The sequence below is a fragment of the Lepeophtheirus salmonis genome, chromosome 5, assembly GCF_016086655.4.
Source record: "Lepeophtheirus salmonis chromosome 5, UVic_Lsal_1.4, whole genome shotgun sequence".
Classification (NCBI taxonomy): domain Eukaryota; kingdom Metazoa; phylum Arthropoda; class Copepoda; order Siphonostomatoida; family Caligidae; genus Lepeophtheirus; species Lepeophtheirus salmonis.
Genome location: NC_052135.2, coordinates 20,294,377 through 20,319,258, shown reverse-complemented (window position 1 = coordinate 20,319,258; position 24,882 = coordinate 20,294,377). Strand labels below are relative to the sequence as shown.

At 29.9% G+C, this 24,882-nt stretch overlaps 1 non-coding gene across 1 annotated transcript; it reads right to left on the bottom strand.

Annotated features, from left to right (window-relative positions):
• Positions 1-3,507: 3,507 nt before the first annotated feature.
• TRNAL-UAG (transfer RNA leucine (anticodon UAG)) lies at positions 3,508-3,587 on the bottom strand. The gene has a single exon. It is a non-coding gene; the product is annotated as a tRNA-Leu (tRNA).
• Between the last annotated feature and the right edge of the window lie 21,295 nt (positions 3,588-24,882).

The window sequence follows — 24,882 nt, the reverse complement described above, 5'->3', positions numbered from 1 at the left end:
TCTAAGATTCAGAAGAATAAAGCCAGACTGAGTAAAAATATCTCATATGATTGCTAAAAGTCTGAACTAAATTTTTTTTTTAAATACCACCTTCAAAAACGCTCTATATTATTGTCGATATAAGATAAGACAATTTTAATGTGTTAATGTTAAATCTCCTTTTTAAAATAATCTTATAGGAAAAATCCATTCATTATGAGGCCATAGATAAGTACACTTTAAATTATTTCATATTGAACATCAAGTGCTTAAAAAAGCTTCAAATTTGAAAAATAGTCATAAATACCAAAAAATGTATTGTTTTTCTGAAGGCCCTCAGTGGAAAAGAAATAATCTAAGGTCATATTTGAATCAAAGGATCAAACTCTACAGTCTATTTTGTGCTAGTTACATTTTTGATGTTGAACAGTGTTAATGTAGGGAAATGAAATAAGAGGAGGGGGATAGAAGCAGAAAAATCTATAGCTTATAACAAAATACATAGTATTTTTTATGTTGGTGAGGTAACGCTATGTTCTAGATAATATAAATATAGAAAAGTATAAAGAACATATTTTACAAAATTATATTATTATTAAAAATAAAAACTCATAATAATATTATCGAAATTTATATATTATACCTATGCCTACAATCTACATACATTAAAGGAAGACAAGGAACAGTAAATGTTACAGTTTTTCCTATATACCTATATCTATCTATGTAAGTATTATAATATTTAAAGTAAGGAAACGTTGCCAAGATATGATGATGAAAAAAAAAGTAAATTCATTATCAAAAGAAAGATTATAATTATTAGCTAGCGATGATTCATAGATTTACGGGTCTACAAACAAACAACGTACGGTGTGTCTGAAAAAAATTGCTTACCCATAAATTACTTACGCATACTTCATTTAAAATAACTTAAATAGATCTTTCCAATGATGCCACGTGCCTTGTGGATCTGACAGCTTTCCCTTTCGACTAAACTTTACCCCGGATAAATTCTACAGTATGTAATTGAATTCTGAATACCTTAATATTACAAAATCGACTTCATCCTAATCTCAAAGGTCAATCATGGGTTTGATCCCAACTTATGTGACATCATTTGAAAGATCTACTTACCAACCACGGTACCCAAGCCATGGGATCTGATGAATGTGTGTGTGGGGGGGGCTATGGAAACTCTGATTTCAATGTGAAGCATCTCCTTTGAAGGGATTTTTATAACTGTTTTTTTAATTAACCTAGACTTTAACAGTTATATCCAACGTAATCTTTAATCAATTGCGTTTTAATGGAGGGGCTACCTTTTGTCATCGGGGTTCCACAAAAGAGACCACGAATTGTGTAAATAGTACTACTGTGACAGCCTTTTATATCTACTAAAGTTACAACTGGATAGATTCTACGATATGGTGACAGCATGCAATTGAATTTTGAATCAATTAATAATTATACAAAATTAACTTTATTCTGATCCCAAGGACCAACCAGAAGTTTTATCCTACTATGGTATCATTTGAAAGATCTATTTAAGTTCTTTTAAATTAAATATGAATTGGTCCTGTAGGGGTTTTTAAACGCACTGTGTAGACATACAAACAAAAATACACACACAAAAACAGATGTTTTTTTTCTTCAAATGGGTATTTTATGTACAATGTATATGCTAGGGATGTTTGAGAAGGGAGAAAGAACAGTCAAAAATCGCTGACGAGATTAAGAAGGAACAATGAGTGTCACCACTTTGTTTGAAAGCCTAAGAATGAAAGGAAAACTTATGAAAAAGGACTGCCCGAAAATATATATTATTAAAAAAACAGCATAAAATAAATATTCGAGCAAAATTTGAATGCCCTCTCAAAAAATTATACAAGCCTATACATTGGGAGCAATAGATTGAGAAGGTGCTGTTTCTCCAGCCTAATTGAGGAAACAGATTAAAACCAGATCAAATACGCTAAAATTTAGATAATTATCCGTTAAGATCAGGGAATTGTTAGTAGAATCAACCACTTTGAACCCTGGACCCCGATTTAAAGATCCGATACATCACTCGTGCATTAAACATACATACTATAAATATACAATAATGTAAAGTATTCCTATATTTCATAAGTAAGCTTTTATAAATAATTAATTATGATGAATTGTAGCCACGAAAGTATACATCACTATATTGAGTATGTTGTGGTCCGGAGGTATGGAAATCAATACTTTGTATCTTTTATTCAAAAGTGGCTCGTCATCACACAGGTAAAATTGAAGGATTTTTCTCAAAATTAAAGTGTTGGATGAATTACCGTCAATTTTATGAACATATTATACTGATTAATCCTTTGAAAGATCCACAAATTGCACATAATGTAGTAAAAATTGATGCTCGCAATAAAAGAATGATAAATTGAGAGATATTATTTGAAAGACCAGATCGGGGCTAAAATAAGTTTTCCATCTCAAATAAAGCCTCAAAACTAAAGCAAAAATTCTTGGGTATTTTAACTCATCCCACAAATTGTACAATAATGACACAATTATGTCTATGAATGAAGGAGTTTTATGTGTACATATATGAGGTAAAGCAATTAATTGGGACTTTCTTGTTTTCGTGATTTTTTTAAAAGAATTTTTTAATGTTGATCCACATCAAAATATATTATTAAGTATTAGTCTTGTTCGGTATACTACCCTTGTTGTAGAAATATTTTATCTATTTTATGTTTTTCCATAGAGATAATATGTTTTACAGGAAGGTGTGGTGTAGTTGTCCCAAGGCACATACGCATTCAAAACGGTACTATACCAAATTTATATTCGAACTATTACTTGCAGACCCATTACCTTACCCAAAAATTGTCCTCCGAGGAAGTGTCTTTCTCATCATTCCCAAAAAAAAATTCTGAAGGCGCCTCTGTAAGTACATTTGAATTGCTCCTAATAACATTTTTTTGTCAAAAAAGTATGGAAAAGTAAGTGGGGGAAATTATGTAATGATAGCGTCATAGTCACCCAACTTAACCATTTCATTATATAAATAATTTCACTCAATCTAAAAAGTTGGAGGGCCAATGACACATTGTCCTCTATAGTTGCAGTGTTATTATAATATGTTGTCTTTATTGCGATAACACTATCATTTATTAAACTTGTTTCTATGAATGATTTCTCTTATTTTTATGCACACAGTACATAAAAGACACCTTTTTCAACCAGGATATACAATACGCATACTCTATATAACCTTTAATATGTATACGAACATATATTTTAAACCCATTAACAATACCCAATTCTTGTTTCCTATGTACAATACATTATATAGGTTTATATTGTACCTACATAAAATATAAAGTAGGAAAATGTATGAAATTAAGAAAAACTTGTATTTAACTTTTTTTCCCCCATCTCCCTTTGCTCAGGAATTGAAAGAAACATTTTCTTGCTATTACATATTATGTTTGAGGTAAGGTATGTCAAATCTATATATTTCTAGAGTAGAAAAGTAAAAAGTATTCCTGACAGCGGTGGGATTCGAACCCACGCCCTTTCGGACTGGTGCCTAAAACCAGCGCCTTAGACCACTCGGCCACGCTGCCCTGTTAAAAGAAACTGGAAAACTAAAATATATTAATCTTTTAATTTAAACATTTTATTAATTTCTTCTTTTAATGAACATTAAATAAGAAAAAAATCCATGTTACTTATTATATAGAATGCATATTTCACTCAATACATAATATATATATATATTCCTTCTCTGTTAGTTTAATTTCTTCTAAGCCCGTAAAATAATAGCAAAAAGCTTAGAACCTTTTTTTTTATTTATTACACAAAATTGAGTTTTTTATGCATTACGAAATGAACTAACAATAATTTTTTTATGAATATTTTTTATTATTATTTATACTCCTCTGCCCTGGAATATAATATAATGTTATGTTGAATTTTGGTGGTTTTTCTTTTTCGTCTATTAGTATGTAAGTATTCATGATAAAATGTGTTTTTCCCTTACATATACCCACATATATATTGTTATTATTGCAACTAAGCTGTGCATTTAATAGGACCTTGAAGAGTTCTATACTACTCTTATCAAACGGCAACATAAAGTACATCTAGGCAAATTATATCTACATACTAATGTTGATATTCGGTATAAGACCAAATTTATTTTCCTATTCAGTATTTAATAATTTTTCTTAAGCAAATATATCTAAAAAAAAATAAAAGAATAGAAGTTTTAACCCTCCTTTTGATAAATAAATTCCTCTATCACAAAACTTCTTGTCGAATAGAAAGACTAAATGAAGGCAGTTAAACAGTTAAAGCATCCATACTCTTCGAAAGCTAAGATGTTATTAAATCAGTATTATAAACACTGTTGCTGATCATTTATATCGCCTACTTGTGTTTCATTCGATCCATGTAGCCTTTCTTAACTTGTAGTTTTGATTTAATTTGAAACATTTTTTTTTCTTTGGTCTCTCCAGCTGGATCGAACGAGAACCATACATCCTTATAGTCTAACAAACCTATCAAAAAATTCGCTAGTTTTCTTCCTTCTAATAATTTTTCACACTCTGTAAAGATATGTAGACGTTTATCCGTTTCTTTGCATCCTAAAGTGCATGGTTGGTTGATGGCGAAACAAAGGGATTTCCCATTGATATGAAATTGGATATTTTTTTCCTCTAAATATATATTCAGACCTTGGTTAGATCTTTCGATAACCTTTATTACTATATTTTCACAGCATAATCTGTGTTGACTAAGTTTTCTGAACGTTGATTGGTTGAATTATAATTAACTCCTCCTAAGCAGTGAACAATTCCTAGAAATTATTGAATGATAATACCATAGTTGAGAAAAATTGACTAACTATCATCTGATTTTGGGCCTTTTATCGAAGGAAAGTTTACGTGATTCAATAAGGGTAACCACGTTGTCTAAACGTTTATTTATAGATTTGGACCAATATTTTTGGTTCAGGTTGCTATCTCAGACCGTAGACTGAGGTTAAATCGTTTCCAATGTTTATTTATAGATTTGGACCAATATATTTGGTCCAGGTTGCTATCTCAGATCGTAGACTGAGATTAAATTGTTTCCAAATCTTGGACCAATTTTTTCGGTTTCAATTTAAAGACTGAATTTTCCATAAAGACGGATCCAGATCGAACTTTTTTATTTTCTTGTGGTTTTAAGTGGATCGAACTAATTCAGTCCAATAAAAACCAAAACAGTCTCTGACCGAAATCCAACACTACTACAAACAATCATTTTTTACATAAATTCTACTCTTTATAGTACATGGATCAAACTGCAACGTTACAAATATCAAGATAAGCAATAATTAATTACGTAAATTACAATGAATAATGATTGTAATATTGTATCATACACAGACACAAAAATAATTTAAGAGTAATTATCATTCCAGGTGAATGACAATCATAATGATTAACAATAATAATATATTGTTGATTGTGATATAACGATTGTGCAGAGGACTATTAGGACATAGTTCATAATACTCCTAGGTATATCTACCTATGTGAAATGCAAATAGAATATCAATGTTTTCATTGTAGGCGTTATATTAAAAACGAGAATCATAATAGTTAGATGTTCTCTTGAGTGCTCACTGTGTTTATAAACGATTCTAATTAAGGAACAAAGGAGAAGCCTTCAACAAAAATATCATTAATTCCGTTTCTTTCATGAAAAAAAAAATGATGCATAGGATTCATCAGAAGAAGATGTGCATTTAATAGTTATATTTGCATAAATAAAATGAGGCGAAAACATGATAACTATAAGTAGAAATATATTCTATGTATTTTAAGTGCCCCTTGAATCGATAACTTACAAATAACTAGGGTCGTGAAAATTATCTAAATCCTAGTGACTGTAAATCAAAAATAAAAGTATATGTCGGCAAATTTGATAGACAGCATATCTACTAAAAATGATCACTAAATAAAGTAGAGTGTTCCTTACTCACTAATACTTTTGAATTATGTAAAAGGGAGAAATAATTAATAACAGTTTATTGACCAATAGAATTCTTTAGAGAGGTAGTAGTGATAGCAATCAGTCGTATGTTAAAAAAAGGAAAATTAACATGGTAACCCTGACAATTTGAAGAATGTTTTGGAGGAGAGCCGATTAGTTGTCATGGTGTTTCATTAGATCAGATTCAAGCAACTGTAACAAGAGGGAGAAGGGCATAGGCAATAGTTACTCCGACTTCGATCCTCAACTCTATCCTGAGTCCAACCAGGACTGACAATTATAACTCTGAAACAAATCCTCAGGGTTACTCTCAGGCTTTTATGTGCACACACAAATGTTCAATCCGGTTTCGTTTATATCAATAAATATTGTATTGCGTATAAAAGTAAGTTAGCTCCTCATGAATAAGAGCTGGCCAAACTAAAAAAATATACTATCCGCAAGGTGGTGTGGTAATCTGTAGCTTGATGTTTAAAAAAAATGGTGCATGCTGAGTAGAATTTTTAATGCACCCTCTATGTGAATAACATCAGTAAGTTAAAAAATGTATAATTTTTTTTTTAATTTAACCCAAATTTTATAACCTACACATATATAATGTACACTATTGTGCACAATTACACAATACATATTCTAGCCAATTTCTGCAAATTTTGCGAGAGAAAATCTATTTCCTATCAAATTAACATGTTTTCAAAAATCATCATGCAGTAATTACTACTCCTAGCACTTTATTCAATCCAATTGTGTCAAAATTATTCAGTATCTTACCTACACTGTTTGTTACCGAAGCTAACTACCAATTTTAGAAAAAAAGGGGGGAAAATTCTTCAACTGTTAAGTTTTCAAACTGTTTAATTGAATTTTGAATTAGCTCCAATTTATCCTCAGTATTAAAATATATATTATACACAATATATGTGCAGTAATATAAAAATCATGTTTAATTAAAAAATGTAAAATAAACAAGCCATTTCTTTGCAATGATAATTACAAACTTTCTCCAAAAATAAATTTTATCAAATTTTTAAATGGCTAAGATATTTGCTGTTTAAATTGTCAACTTACTGCCTATACTAGATTATTATGAGAAAATTATTTGACACTTCAGTAAAAATAAGTGTATGTAAAAACAAAGTATAATTCTATATTTATTTTGAGTATTCAATGCGTTACTCATCTTAACGTCTTTTGGATATTTCGTACTTGGCAACATTCAGGATTTCCACGTTCAACATCCCACTTCGGATCTAGCAAGGACATAATCAGGAATTACTCTGGTGTCGATCCTCAATTCTACTCTGAGTCCATCAAGGACTTACAATTATAACTACGCAACAAATCCTAAGTGTTACTTTTGGTCTTTACTTTATACTTAGATTTTCTCTCTTCAGTAATAAAATATTAATGATAAGAGCTTTGGAAAATAAAATAAAATTCTTCAGATTACACCTATACCCTGAAATAAGAATAGTACATAGTTAGTGTTGGTTTATGGAATAGAGCCAGGGCCATCACTACGGGTAGGAGTGGGGGAACCCCTCTCCCGTGGATATTTCAGTTTGAAAAATGAGATGTAGAATGAACGTGAAATACTTTTTGGAAAAGATAGAGATTGTTATTAAAAATTTAGAATATTTAATAGTCGGAAGAAATTAAATGTCTTTTCTAAAAAAAACGGTCATTTAGGTGATTAAAAAATATTACTCATAGAAAAATGTTTTTAAAAATAATTTTCAACACATTATAAAAGTTTTTCACTTCCACAAAGAAAATTCATAGCAACGACTTTGACAAGACAGTTTTTTTTTTTTATTTTTTTTTTTTTTTTACATCACAGATTATATAATAGATGATCCCCTTCAAACCCCGGTTTCCTGGGAGACAAAAACGAAATACAGATCCGAGACTGTGATAATTCTTCTTTTTTTTTTCATGAGAAATTTTAATTTTTACTCACTTACATTTACTTATTTTGCTAACGTATTATTGTTCTTTGGTCAGTTATTAAATATTAAACATTGACAAAATCTTTTTATTATTAACAATTTTTTTAAATGGTTAACACTATAACTGTTTTTACTTACAATTTGCAGGGTCAAATTTTTTACATCCTGTCTCCAACGCCTATGAGTGATTAGAATCATTATTTATGTATTGATTCGTTAAAAATATGACCTAAAATACGTGTGATACTTTATGTAGCTGGAACCGGAATAGTGTTTTATTTCATTTTCAAAAGCTGTTATGATTGTTTTTCCATTCTTCTAGAGAGAAACTATAGATATAAGGAAGCACTAATGAATGATGTGGAGGATTTGTTAGGAAGTTATAAGTGTAAGTGTTTGTGGGGCTCAGAGTAGAATTGAGGATCAACATCGTAGTAATTCATACCTAGATTTGGAAATTGTAAAAAATTCGGTATTTAAAAATTAACATGGTAACCCTGGCGATTTGAAGAATGATTGAGATGAGAGCAACTCAGGTGTCAAAACGTTTCATTATATAAGCTACGACGAGCTGTTAGATGAGGGAAATAAACACTAGTCCCACTCCGTATCAAGCAAGTATATAGGCAGCAATTACTCCTTTTTCGATCCTCAATTATACTCTGAGTCCAACAAGGGCATACCCTCTAAGCTACCCAACATCTGGTCAGAGCTACCCCTTATGATTCATGGACACACATACTCCTCGTTACACTTTAAAGTGTGATGTTATTTCCTCAAGAATGAAAGAATAATGGTAACATCCACAAAATTAAACACTTTTGAGAAACTTGAACGCCAAAAAATGCTTAGGAATTAAACCCTATGCATACCTATGTCCTAATGGTATTTGTGTTTATTTCCTTTCTCTTGCAGGTGCTTATAGCCAATATAATAATACGATATGACAGCTAAGCTGATCTCCTTCAAAATACCACGTTAATTTTCAATTTGTTTTTTAGCATACTGGCAAGTGGCAGGTTATATTTTATACAATTCTAGTTATGAACCTTAAAATGTAAGAACCGACAATTGAATAGAATGTAAACATGTTTTTAAGATTCTTCTTTCCTCCCTTCCCTCCCTGCTTCCTCCTCTCGGTTAAAATTCCAGAAGCGACACACATCAGAAGGGAAGAGAGAGAAAGACATAATTGAGTGTTAATGATATGTCAATTTAAATTCCTAGAGATGATATTACATTTACTATACAATGTAAATATATGTATACATACATAATAATACACTCAGGACTTATTTGTTATGAAAGGGTGCGTAGAGGGGGTGAAGAAGAGGAACTTTGCCGATGGAATTCATCAGAAACATTAGCATCACATAGCTTCTTTATTTGAGGCAAATATTCTTTAATTACGTATACACAGCAACCGACATTTCTGCGAAAATTAAATTCATACACACTATAATAAAATTGTTCATTAGTGACAAATATTTTATAATTTGACAGTTGTAATACTTAGCTGATATTCTTACTTTACCTAGACTTGTATAAAATATGACCTCTCGGTATGTAAAAATAATTTTGACAACTTGAAGAATATTTTGGAGTTAACCAAATTAGATTTATTGTTGTTGCACTAGATTATTTACATGTAGGCATGATAGCCAGGAAATATCTACAACAAATCTTTTTTATTACTCTCCGTCTTTCATGGACACAATCATTTGTGATTACTTTGGACTTAGATGTTCTTCCTTCAAAAATAAAATATTAATGATAACAGCTTTGTAAAATAAAAAACGCTGTTCGGATTAATAACTAAAAACAAAATATTAAAATGGTCTTTGAAGTCCTTATAGATGTGAATCAACTGTGAATTGAACCTACCTATATCGTAGGATTCAAAGGAATAATTCCAATGACCTAAGTAACTCCATTTAATTGAAATAACTGTCAGACGAAGGAAATAAACAACAATCCCACTCCGTATCTTGTAAGGATGTAAGTAGGAACTACCCCGATGTCAATCTTCCATTCTACTCGAAGTCAAACATAGACTTAGACTTATATCTTCTCAACAAATCATATCTATTACTTTTTCGTCTTTCATTTGTACACGCATTTTAAACTGAGATGTTCTGTCCTCAAGATATGAAGAATAGTGACAACATCTTTGGAAAATAAAAAACCAAGTTCGGGTTGCAAACAAAAAAGGTATTTCGCTCTTATTTCGTCATACTTTTTTAGAAATATATCATGTATATGCATCTACTCACCATTAAACGCATCATATAGTTGCAAATATGTAATACAATTTTAAGAAAAGGAAAAATAAGTAATTATGGATTAAAAACACCTCTTCTTATTACACAAACACAAAATATTATACAAAATAATAACATAATGTGAAATGACGGCTTGTTTATATATACATAAAGATTATACACCCAATTACCACGCTAAAAATAACTCACAATTAGTTAATTATTCTTTCCGAATTAATAACATAATTACTTTTAGTAAAGTAAAAGATTAAACTTATGTAGGTACCTCCATATATGATCAGTAATTCATAGTCATCTGAAATTGACATATTGTTGAATTATGGTTTAGGTATTCAACGACCATGGTTCATAAATCCATTTTATTAGAATAAATCATACATTACTCCTCGAACTTTTACTCTTAGTTTCGGACAAATTTATTCTTAAAACTAAATATATGTATGGAGGTAGTCCTCCTTACTTGGATTTTAGGTATAGGTACATAGTCTGTAATTGAGAGATAGCATAAAAATCCTTATTTGTTATTTGAGAAAATTAGGTTTTTAAAATAGACAAACCAAACGAAAGAGAACATAGACTTTCAAACTTTATCACCTAAAAATCCATTTAAAGAGAGATTATCGGAGTAGAAATCTTGATTTTTTAAATGTTTCATATTTTATAATTGGTTTTATTAACTTTATTCATTTGTACTAATTTGACACTATGATTTACCAAGATAAAAATTAACTGAACTAGGCCTTACTTACGGAAATACTAGGAAAGTATTTTTGAGACAATATATTTATTGTAAGACATCTAGTAATACTACAGTATGGGCATTCAAAAGCAAGTAGACCCTTAAATGTCACTTTAGAAAATAAATATATATAGAGAGATTTAAAAAAAAAATCATGCGTTGAAATTCTTTCAAAATGCAACAAGAGACACTATCAATGAATGTTATCTTCAAGGGAGTGGTGGCTTGTAAGAAAAGAACCATGTAAGTCCACATGAGGAGGAGGTGGTAATAATAATGTGAAGTAAAGACAATACCTCGTTTAATCAAGAAATAGAAATTTTCGTACAAAGGCTGCTGTGAAGGCTATCAAAGTTTTAATTGTACAAAATACCCACTGAGGGATAGTTAGAGACATGGATACGTCAGCAAAAACCATGAATATAATCATAAAAGTAGATTTTGGAACTAATTAAAGGATTAGAAGGAAAAAACAACCATTTGACTAATCACAATACAAAATAGAAAAGGCTCAAAATGTCTCCTTAACGTCATAAGCAAAAGTGTACTAGTGATTTGTTATTCTTAAGAGAAGTTTATCAGGGTTGACAGAGTCTCTGACAGCCGGACAAACAGCTTTATAAACATCAAGAAGTCTGATAAGGTACCTGAAAAAATTAAATTTACTTTTAAGCCCAAATATGCTCCTTCATTCCTGGTCTTTGGAATGATTTCCAAAAGGATGACATTTCAAACACAAGTTTTATTTTCACTTCCATTTTGACCATGTTCTCGATAGAAAAAAAACTTGGAGGTACATCATTATCACGCAACCCCATCAGTAACAAAACCTGCTTTGACTTATTAACTATTTTACTTTATATTTGGAACATGGGGTAGTAAAGTATTATTTTTTCATAATAATTTGGAAATTATTTTTAATGTACAAAATAACAACAATACCAATTATATGGCAGATATGATGGATATATCTTTAATATAAGATGGAATGAAAAATACATTCCTGGCTCTCCTCATAAGAGTGCGTATGTCTGTTTTGTTTCCCAATATCTTTATTCCATTTTCTTTTTGGATTTGTTTGTAAATGAGTGGTAATTAAGATAGGTTGTTTTGCTATTCATTTTGTGGTTATTAGACGTTCCTAGGTTCATTACATGTCTAATAATATGTATTATACAGAGAATTAAGATTGATTAGAGACCTATTAAGTATGAAATAAATCAACAATTTCAAAAAAAAGTAAGATGAAGTGAATAGAAGCAGGTATTCAATGCATGGTCATTGGTCACACATTTTTCTCTACTTTCAAAATGATGGATGATAGCTGGTTGTTTTAATTTTATTAATCCATATTAATTATATGTTACCATTTTTGCAAAATAAAAAAAATACCATGCATTTGAAGAAAAAAATCCAATAAGTAGGGGAGACCAAGCCAGTTGCAAGACTTTTAGCTCAATTAGTCGGAGTTGGTTTGACTTAACAACGTCAAAATTTAACTCAGATGTACATAAATGAGACCAGTAAGCACAAAAGCAAGCTAGACTCATTTTTCTGAAAATTGAATATCATAGATAACATTTGTATGCTACTAAAAAATTATTTTTATTACCCTTTTGTGAGGTATAGCAAATTGCACTACTTAAAATAGCCATTTTTTTTTTAAACCTTATAGAGATTCAAAAAAATTCTTAGATAATAACTATTTGATAGCTTTTTCAAAATACGGTTATGGAAAATAGATTCAAAAGCCTTCCAAAAATAAATAGGACACAATAGCATCTGTGCACAAATGCTTCTGTTTCTAATTCTATAGAATTTTCCAACTTTAAAAAAAGTGCTTCTTTTCGAAGTTTTGACTTATAATATCAATTACCGAAATTGAGTCATTGATTGGGGAACTTTTCCATAGAATTATATGTGAAGACGAACTATACGGAGATAATTGATGAATATGAGAGGTTTCTTTTCAGTTCCAAAGAAACCCAACATAATGCATGGGCTGAAAGACATATGTTCTCTCCATCCTTCACCCCTATTGGATATCGTATGTTCTAATATTTTTAGTACATTTTTTTTATTATCCCTGACAATGTAGTCAAACCCCTCAAAGCTGACCTTTGGATCTTTTCAGAGCAGAAATATATGACCTATAGAAGAGTTTTTCAAGTCATTTAAAACTGTGGTGGATTTTCAATCATTTAAATCAGAAACATGACGTTCCTTGGGAATTACAAAATTATGTCCTCTTGTGACTGAATTTGGCAGTTCTTCGACCTTTTTCATTGGCTGTACCATTTCATGAAAGATAAGGAATAGTTTTCTTTCTAAAAGTTGAAAAATGAGCCTCCCCCACACAGACATACCATCAGCAAATTCAACTTTATACCCTTGAAAAACCTACCAACATATTCAGAAATGTTTCCACGGGTACATAGAAATTACTTTCCTTCTGGTGGTGTCTGCGGGATTATATATATATTTTATTCATTTATTATTATTTTTTTTTTTTATTTTTTTTTTTTTGGGGGACTTTTTGGAACTTTAGCGAAAAATAAAATTCTTTGGTTTTTTTTAAAAAGAAATCCTTAAAAAAAATTTTTGAACCTAGTTTGGTCATAAAAAATTTTAATCTTGAAAAAAAAAAAAATTCACTTTTACTACAGAGCCCTCACTTGAGGACCCCCTTGCCTTCTCCTAAGAAACCCCGACAATTTAGTTCTGACAATAACCTGGCAATATCTCCAGAAACCTTCCAAAATATCCAATGTTTTAGTTTTGTATTTTCCCCGGTCATAATTCCCCTAACTGAAGTAGCTGAAGATTACTATCTATGTTTCAACTTTTTAAAGGGATAGGTTGATTATTATTTTATTTTTTTACACTTTTCCTTTCATTTTTTACTCCAAGCTCTCAAATATATTGAATGCATTGATCACACTAGCAGTTCAGGTTCTAAGAAATATGGAACTATTATACTGTTTTTATAACTATTATTCTCATCGTTTTGCAGTTTCACAAGTTCATCTATGAAGTATTTAAGAAATTATAATGTTGATTGACGAATAAGTCTATTGAGAGTTTATACAACATGTTAGCATAAGAATTACATTTGTAAGAATGACTCAATCTACTTCTCATACGATTAATAAAAAAATCATTTCCAAGAGGCCATTTTAGTGATTTAAATTTGTTGGGTGATATAGGAGAAAATAGTCCAAATTCAATTATTTTATTGTCAAATGATTGTCCTGGACGATATAAAGCCTTCTTTTATCCTGGATAAGATGCAAAAAGAAACTATAGTTAAATCAATCCTTTATAAAAGTCGCCCACTTCTCCAGATATTTCAATGCCTTCGTTAATAACCTTCAACACATCTACCAATTTTTGATTGAAAAATAAGTCTATTAACCATAGTTTTTTTTTGGATAAAAATTGTGTTCTTTATCAAAATCTAATTTTAAATTACCAATCGGTATCATAGATTTTGAATCCGTTTTCTGAGAGTTAATAATAGACGGATAAAAGGAAGGTCACTTCTTGTTAGGACCATAAGCATTTATAATCGCGAAACTTTACCCTCCATGGGGGACGATAATTTTGTACCAATTACTAGAACGTGGTAATTTTTATTCACAGGTAGAGTTACCTAATTTTTTAGATATTAAAGATAAAACTTAATTTTTGATATAAAAAAAATGACGTAGGGTGGCAGAAAGTGGAGAAGGCGCCACACTTTAGGAAACATGGTCCTTAAAATCGTGTAAACAGATTATATAGAGAGTAAACGTTTTATTAAAACATGTCAAAATTTTCGTTTTATACCCCTTCAGATATTTAATATTACCCTAAAAGTCGTTTCTCACAGTTTCGATGAAAAAGTTTAAGGTATTATGCATTATTAAAAGGAATCTAGACTGAGATAAGCTCTTTTGGACTGGTTTCTCTCCTTTGTAGAGGAGTAATCACTGTCCGGTGTATTCCTCTGTCCACTTTGATATTTACCCCCAGCCAATTTGTCTGAAGGATTCTTTTTTGGATAATGACTAGTTATTTCTCATAATTACTTCAACTGCCTTACTTTCATTTATACTTTTAAAAGTGTTAGTCAACTCTATAGTAAACTTATTTTTCCTGTAAAAACTTATTTTATCGATTCCTTTGATCCTTAAATTAATATTTATGCCATTACCCCCAGCACTTTTCAAAGAATAGGGTTGTAATTTTCTTAAGCCGTACTCTAACATCAAAGGGATACTTAGAGGAAAATACGCCTCTCCCAAAACAAATGTAGGATTAATTCCATTTAATTGATGCTCTTTAAACCCAAATTTGATGACAATAGTATAAACACCAACATGCTCTAAATTGTATTTCCTAATAGATGATCCCTCTTTATTTTCAATAAAAAACGCCTTTTTTTTTTCATTTTTGCGAAAAAAATTCCTACCTAAGTCTTCTATTACCACAGATTAAAATACTATAACCTGCAAATATATTAATTAAAAGAAACTGAAAATTAACAAGGTCATCATGACAGTTTGAATAATATTAGGGAGGAGAGCAGTTAAACTCCCATGACATTTCATTAGAATGGCTATGAACAACTATTGGATGAGAGAAATAAACACAAAATTTGCTTTATCTAGCAATGATATATGAAAAAAATCTAAGACTAACAAGGACTAACAATGAAAAAATTTTACAACAAACCTTCAGAATTATTACTCGTCTTTCACTATAGATCGTTATTAACTGTTCAGTTTTTTATTGTTTTTTTTTTTTTAATTAGTAATCTCAAGAACAAATTTTCTTTCGTAGGCAGATGCCATTTTTGTTTAACTCCTGAGTAGTGAACTTTCTCTCCTAATACATTCAAAACTTGATTAAACCATCGTCTGTGCTCATTAAAGACGGAAAGTAATCTGGAGGATTTGTTGCCGAGTTATAACTGGATTACAATTCAGGATCGACATCGGAGTAATTCTTGTCAATGTCCTTGTTTATTTCCTTCCTCCCCTCATCTTTTGTCACAACTGATTGTAGCTGATCTAATTAAATGCCATCACAACTAATCTGCTTTCCTCCAAAACATTATCCAAATTGTCAGGGTTACCATGTTTATTTTCAGTCGTTATTTTTTTTACATCCCCAAAATACATAGATTTTTTATCCAGGATACATTAGCTATTTTCTTATGCTCAGAAGAACTAGGTAGCTATGAGTCAAAACAAAATCAGCCATCCTCTCCAAGATTAGTGACGTTCTTTTGAGAGATGTAACGACACATTTATTACTTAATCAGGCATTTTAAGCCCCATCAGCAACATATCAAGGCTAATTAGCCCTTAAAAAAGGAAGCTCACTTTCTAGTCATTACGCTGAAGGAAGAAAACGTAGGAACACTACACTATGACTATGCTTAATATACTATTAAGCACATTAAAGATGAAAGACACATCTTCTTCAATGCATAACAATTTATTTTTTTTCAATAAAAAATTTGGTTCTTTTTTTTTAGAAAATAATATATTTTTGATCACCTTTTAAAAAAAAAAATAACGAACATACGAGGAATTGGAACATATATTTTCCCCTCTCAAAATCAGTTTTTATACAATATCTCGAATAAAGTTTTACACAAATAATAATAATGGATTTTTTTACATAATAATCTGCATTGTAATATACATACAATTGTAATGTAGAATTTATGACTTTAAATATAAATACAACTTTTTTGATGTTCGAGAAAAGGAAATGTATAAAAACTCCATCACCTACAACATACCATTTTTTAAACGGTCCCATAGTAAATTTAAAATTAGTTAAAGTTGAATTAGCCGATTGGAAAAACTACAATAATTAGAGACGTACCGATATCAAAGTTTTATCTAATACCAATTTCGATTCTTTATTAATACTATGTATACAAAATTACATAAACAAATAAAAAAATGGTTTACTTTTTTTATGTTTAACTTTTTATTAATTAGGGCTGGAAAAGAAAAGAAATAAATATATCAATCCTAATAATGATTATAATTAGTTATAAATAATTTTGAAATAAAATGGTTTAATATGTGAGTCTATGTTGAGGAGTCAATTTATTCCTAGTTGGTTCATATATATTGCCTGCACTTCTGAGTAGACTTTCATTTTTAATAGAATTTTGTAATGCAGGTCTATTCTGCCCTCTGTTTGTAAAACATATTCTCCACATGTTTTTCAGTTTTTTGCCTTGCCTCCCCATAATAAATTATATATTTCAGGTTTGCTTGCTCTGATAAGTTAGTCATGAACTCTATTGTTAAGTAAACAATGTAACTTGACTTAATCCCCACTAATTAGCTATTGAGTGTAATTTGCATAGCTTTTACCATCACAAAAAAAAAATGGTTATTCACATGTGGATAATAGGTTTTACAAACAGGTGGAGTATTATTATTGCACTTATCATAAGTTAAAATAAAAATTAAAGAAAAAATAGTTTTATCTAGGTCCCTATAGGTCCCCCTGGTCTTAAATCTAAGTTGGTCCATAATATGATCCTCACTTCCATTTATAGGTTGACCAATGACCTTTTGAAATAATATAATTAGAATTTTCTTTTTTCTTAATAATGTATATAAATAAGTAGTAACAACAGGTATCGGCGGAATCGACACTATTGAGCTGATTCCGATAATCGATTCTAATCCTTTAAAATAAAGCCGACTCTTGACGATTTCGATACATCGGTACACCCCTAATACTAATAAATTTTGGTCATGATGACTTTCGTCGAGCGCTTTGTTACAGCTTTGGATGTGGCCCAGACGGATTCTCTTGGGGTTTGTTCTAAAATGGCTTTATATGGATCGATAGGCTATCCTTGTTCGTTCTGAAAACTTCATTGTCCTTTCTCTGAACTATTCATTACATGAAAAAAACAAAGCCATGGGGTTCATATGAGGCGAACTTTTCATGTCCCATAAGGGTTTCGTGTTGTACTTATACCATGATTGCACTTTCAAAACAATATGATTGGACACCTCAATCTTTTTAAGAGTAACCTCTTATTTGGGCAAGATACCTGGATGGAAAGAAAAGAATGAAAAGCAAGTATAGTTTCGTGACGTAATTAGTATACATCGTATTAATATAGATAAGGACTACATATATTTTGCACAGTCAACCCAGGGGCGAAAATAAATCAAATGTATCTTCATTACGTCAAGTCTCCTCAGCGTGGTAGAAAAAATGATGACTGATATACCTTCTATCTAAGTATTTTGGTTTTGGGAAGACATTACAGACCCATAACTGGCTTCAAAAATTCCAAATATACATTTATTTTTTCTGAATTTTTATAGTACTATGTTTGAAAAATCATAATGGTTTTAGTTATTAATCTTTGAGCTTCCATATCGTCTCTCTCGTGCATTTAAAAGAAAAAATTATTAAACAAATTTTGTCTACCTTGAAACAAAAATCATTGTTACGATGTCAATTAAAGCGTCATTTCTGATACTAGTAGCGATATTTGTAATTCAAAAACAATTTGAAAAGGCCACCCCTACATATTATATAAATATTTATACTTAGGTATATAGAGTACATGTACAAATAACTAGAAATTGCATATTTGAAAGAGCGCGAGAAGAAGGCGGAAGCAAAATTTATGTTATAACTGAATTAAAACCCTTGTAATATCAGCTGTTTGTTACATGATTTTGGGGGAGAAAATGAATTAATTCTACAAAAGAAGAGCCTTCTGTATTTAAAATAGTATTAGTTAAGAGAAAATATCCTAATTTAATCAATTTAAATTTATATATTATTATTATTCATTTCTAAAACAATTTACGCCAACGATAGGTGAGAATGCTTACCTCAGAGGAAGAAGTTAACACCACGACGATCTAATAAATAATAAACAAAAAAGAAGAAAGAGAACATGCAATGCTTTTTTTCCCTTCTCTAATCACTAACTCAGTTTGTTCTCTACAAAAAAGCTATCCTTACCAATAATACAAATGTGAGTCATACTTTCATCATCTAACTTAGCTTCGAGAATTTTTTTGTCTCAGGTTTCATCCTTTTTAAAAGTAAGTTTGTTATAAGTTTTTTAAAAACTTTTCATTTATTATTTTGAATAAAAATAGAAATTTTATAGTATTGTGTTTCACTGTAAGGTGTTGCAATATTAATAAATATTTCAATATGTAGCCCATCAACACATATGCAAGTTGCGATTATTTTTCTCAAAAGTGAGCTGGATTACATTTGTATTTTGAATCGAATAATCTTACTTTTCAATTAATAAATTACTCTGAATAATCATAGGAAGACGCAGCAGATTGCACTTAAAGATCGTAAAAATTATAGATCAGTTATATATAATCGGATAAAATAGATTCTACTAAAAAGACTATGGGTAACTAACCAAAGTATTCTATGTATCAAATGGAGGGTCAGGACTATAGTAAATGTTCCTATGTACCTAAATCCGTCGCATAAATGAATAATTTGAAACCCATGATTGAACGAAAAAAGTGAATTAAATAATGAGTCATTTATATTTTGTAAGTAAAACAATAAATTTGGAATTCTTCTTAATTTTTGTTCACAATTGTTTTTGTTTTTGCACACCACATATACAGTAATGTCTTGGATAACAAGGGACAACATTGCCAGAGATGAGCTCTTAAATTAATTTACAATCATATGATGACAATTATGTATGATAAAATTATCAATTTTTCTAGTTTACAAGAAACTGAGGAGCTGACAAAAGTAATATGTAATTAGGGTTGGGTGATAACTAAAGTTTTTTTTTTTTGAAAAGTTATCGATAATCTTCCTGTACCAGTACTATGCTGTTATACTGAAAAAACCATTTCCAAAAATGTATAATACATCATGTTTAAATTAAATTTTGTCCCTACCAAGTTCAAAAGAAAATATAGGAAAATTTTGCTGTTTTCTTCAAATCTATATTTTGCCTACCTAATGAGCTTTAAGTACCTTAGACATTAAATTAACCATTTATAAATATATAATTCAACATATACTCAATGTATATTCTATATCTGTAATATATAGGAATAATTTGTAGCTCTAGATTAATGTTATTTATAAAATGGCTATATAGATAAAATACTTAATATATGAAATATTACTATGTATAGCTGATAGATTTTCTTCATAGAATTTATAAGCTGTTCAATGGAGATACTTTCTGTTGGATCAGTTCTTTCCCCGATACTATTTTAAATGCAATAAGGTATTCTTCAGCAGTTTTTTCTTTCCTTTTCTTCACTTGTATTCTGAAGAAGGGGTTCGTTTTGGGAAGGAATTTCAAAGATTCTCTTGCACATGAAACTTCTATTTTTAATTTATTTTGCTTCTTTTTTTAATCTTTTTTACTGTATTTGATGTAAACATATATTTCACCAACATTTGTGAAACGACTGCTCTCTACTTTCAACTTTTTAAAAGCATTAGTCGGTTGACACTTTTTTTAATGACTAAGGTATCTTTTTCAATTGCACCATTTTAAAACCTTTCCATCATTTTTTTCACTCAATGTCATTTTTAACTCATGTGTCTTTGTTGTCTCCTAATAAAAATTTCTAATTGATACATCCGATCCCTTTATTACTTTTGGAATATCAGTCTTTGACTTACAGCTTCAAGTTGTTTAAGCTTGAAAAGGTGATAATCCACTTATCCATACATTTTATCCAAAGAAATATTCGTGACAGAAGTGTGATCAATATTTTTGATCACTTCCAAATTCACGTTTCTCTCAATCATCAAGAGTTTTTTATTCATAACTGAACAGAACCCAAGTGTGGCGTGAGTACCATAGAATAATTAACAACCTTGACTTTCAATTTTAAACATGTCTATAGCGGTAAAACCTTTATTGCGCTGTGTTGAATAGGTCAAATATATAATTTCATATATGTTCTTTGGGTCTTTTTGTGTAACAGTCCATTAAATTTTAAACATCAGTTTGCACTTGTAAGCTATATTCTCCTTTGATTATCTTTCTACTCTTATCAAATGCAAGAGAAAATGTACATGTTGACTAATGTGTAAGCCTGCAACAGAAAACTTCCCAACACCCTTCTTTGTTGTATTGTCCCAGCATGAGTTATCATTGAACCAAGTTCAGACGCAGATTCCATTACATACTATCATAGCAAGACTCTTATCTTTTATGAACTCATCGACATGTCTCAGATTCTTTGGATAAAGTTGTGTATCCAGATCAAAATTATGTTCATTATCTTTAAATAATAGTCACTTTCACAAGTGGTTGATAAGCTTCAGATGTAGAGTTACTAGTTCATTCATATCAGCCAAAATATTATTTACCTTATTTCTTAATTTTCTTTTTGACACTTGCACATGCTAGATGGAAATTGAAATAATATCTTAGAGTGATTGATGATTGGATTATCATTAATGGGTGTAAATCTCATCTTTTTAGATATTAAAGGTCTTGAAAAATTGGTTAGTTGGACGTTTTAATAATTGGACGGAGGAGGTTCTTCTATGTTTTAATGTTCAGTTTCTTAATTTTGAGTTATGTTATTAGTTCACCCATATCTCCAAGTATATAATCAATTTCCTTGGTCCCTACAAATCTAAATAGGTATTGTGATGATTTATACAAAGTGAAGGCAAGTTACAGAGAAAGCAGTATACTTTTCAACAAATAGCAATATGATTCTCTAATTCACAGTCTCAGGCGCACTCAAAACTTGGGCTAGATGGGAGATCTCTCTGATTATAGACCCTTGAAGACCAACTTAATAACAAGTTAAAACGAATGTACTCCCCAACAAAGCAAGCTTTTTGTAGTTGATTACATTGAAGTTTTTAGTCATTTGTCTGTGAAGTAGCCTGGCGGGGGGAAATTTTTCTATAATAACCACTTTTTATACATTTTTGGAAATGTTTTTTACGGTAATAAAGTATGAAATTGTTACAAGCTTGTTTTTTATAGGTTGAATTGTATCACTCCATTATTTTTTTCATGTAATTGTTGAGTCCCTCAACAATCAACACAACGATACCTGACTAACATAAAAAATTAAAATTACATTATATATTGTTGTCCGCTGTCGATTTGATTTTTCTGCTTCTTTTCCCTTTATCATCGTTCTGAACGTTGATTGGTTGAATTCAAATTACTTTTTTTTTTTTTTAATCTACAGCTTTTCACGAAAAAAATATAATTTTTGGAAAAAATTTTCTAAAATCCATTGTTACTATGTAAAAAATTAAATTTTTTGCCAAAAAAATCAAAAATGCATTACTATTTTCAAAAGATATCACTTTTAAAAAAAAAAAAAGTTAAAATTCACAGCTGATAACAAAATTTGAAAAATTCATAGCTATTCAGAGAAAATTATATTTTTCAAAAAAAATTAAAATTCAAAAATTTAATTAAATTTTCTAGTAAAAAGCAAAAATTCCATAATTTGGGGAGGGCTACAGCCCACCCTTGCGGACGCCCCTCTATAGTTAATAAAAATTGGCTAACTTTGGGTGACTAAAAGGGTTCAGCCTCGGTAAAAGACGAAATTGTTTTTTCGGTTTTGTTTTATGTAATTTTTTCTAGACTTATTTGGACCAATATTTCGGTTGCAACCATTTTTTTTTTTTTTCATAGAAGGATTTTTCAACCTATCCTCATGTATGAGTAGTAAACAAACTCGTAAATGCAACAAAATTAACTTTATATAACGTTATTATGCCAATATTAACAATTTTGAAACGAAAATAAGTCATCAACAATTCATCTATTGACCGATTTTTTTAATACTGATACATACCAATTTTTTTCTTGGGACTGGTCCATACCGAACTTTCTTTAAGGACTAAATTATTTACGTCCAATAGCAGTCATAACGGCCGTATACCGGATTAGAATTTTGAGACCGAACCCCAAGACTATATTTTCATTCAGCTCAAAATAAAACTCCAATTAGATATAAGGAAAGACCAAATTAAAGAAAATTGTATTAAAAAAACAAGAATTCAAATTTATTAATGTTTTAGAGATTCTTCAAATTTTATTCATGTCCTCCCCCTAAAACAAAAAATGTCACTGATAGGGCCAAGTGTCCTCTGTTTTTGGGAACGAAAATACGACAATGCTAGGCTATCCACCAACGGATATTTAACCCCTTTCTGTTTCTTCTTGGAGGAAAGATAAAATGTAGATAAGGTCGTGTCAAACCATTTAGGGGGTTAGCTCAGAGACAGCTCAAATTATTTATGACGCAACTACCAATTTTGTATGTATAGTACCTTTTTTAATGCGTAAGTAGTACTGTGGTACCGAATAATACATTCTTATGATTATGATTCCATGTCAACAATAACCCACTTAGTATTATCGAATGATATGGAAACATCCTCATAAAAAGATGAAGAGAGAAAATAGAATATTGGGTTTATATATTATGTGGATATACATACATACAAAATTTAAAACTCATATATTATGTAAATTTCATTTTTTATCGACAGTCAGTAGACATAATTTTTTTTTTTTCAAATACGCGTGTGTCATATATTAAGTCAGTCGGTCGATATTGGTAAAAAAAATATTTATATATTTTTCTTATTTATGTACCTATTTAGTTTAATGTTTTTCAAGTCATAAATTAAAAAGAGATAGAGAGAGAGAGAGAGGAAACCCGGTTTTTAAAGAAATAAAATGATTGATATGATATATACCTACCAACCCACCTACCTATGTGATAACATATATGTACATAGATATTGGGGGAAGGGGAAATATATTATACAATATAAGCACATGTATTAGAGTTTAATCCAGGGGTTGGCAAAAAATACAATAGGCAATACTTTCGATTACAAGTAACTTTAGCAGCAAGCAGTGTTGACCAATATTAACTATTTGAGTAATAAGTTGCTTATTACATATTATTTCATAGAAAATTAATATAGGTTTATTAATTAAATGGGGGGGTTACTATCCAGCACTGTAACGAGTAGTATGTACATCGTATTAGATACATTAGTTTGGAATAATTTATTTGCACAGTTTAATATTTTTTGATTCAAAACTTCATTAACGATATAGAAAACATATAATCAAAGAATCATCACACCTAGAAAAATGCAAATTTCTTTATTTATATTTTCCAGTGTGTAGCAAAAAAATGTGCCTCTTCGAAAAGTTCAAAACCACGTGTTATTGAACAGCTCCTACATATCTCTTTTTATAGGTATTAAACAGAAAAAATAGTCATTTTTTTAAATTTAAATTAGAAAAAAACAGTCCTTTGAATATTAAAAAAAACAACGAAAAACACAATTATCTCGATTTTGACGGGTTTTCAATGAAATTAAAAATTCTTCTTAGAAATGGGCATTGATTATAACTTCAAAAAATCCCAAAATCAAAGACCAATAAGTGGTTTAGAAAGTAAAAAATCATTTTGTAGATCCTTGAAAAGTGTTGAAAATTTTAAAGCCACCTCTACATGATATCATTTTAAAGTACCTCAATTTACCAATTAATAAGATTATAAATTAAATCTTTCATGGGCAAGAGTAACTTATCATTAATCTAAATTAGTAAGAGAATTGAAGTATTTTTATTCTTATAAATATTGGATCCTATATGGTCGAGATTTATTGATAACGCCTTTGGCGGATATTTATGACATTTAACCAAAATGTCTTGCATGAGAGAACTTTTTGCGTCCTATTTGGAGGTATTTATAAGATTTATGACGGGACATCAAAATTTTGGGACCAATATCATTATACCTATTAGAGTTAATGAATAGAGATGTAAAAACCATTATTGAATCAACTATCTCCAGAAGTTTTACATATCTTTAAAAATGGGTAGGTAGAAAGTAAT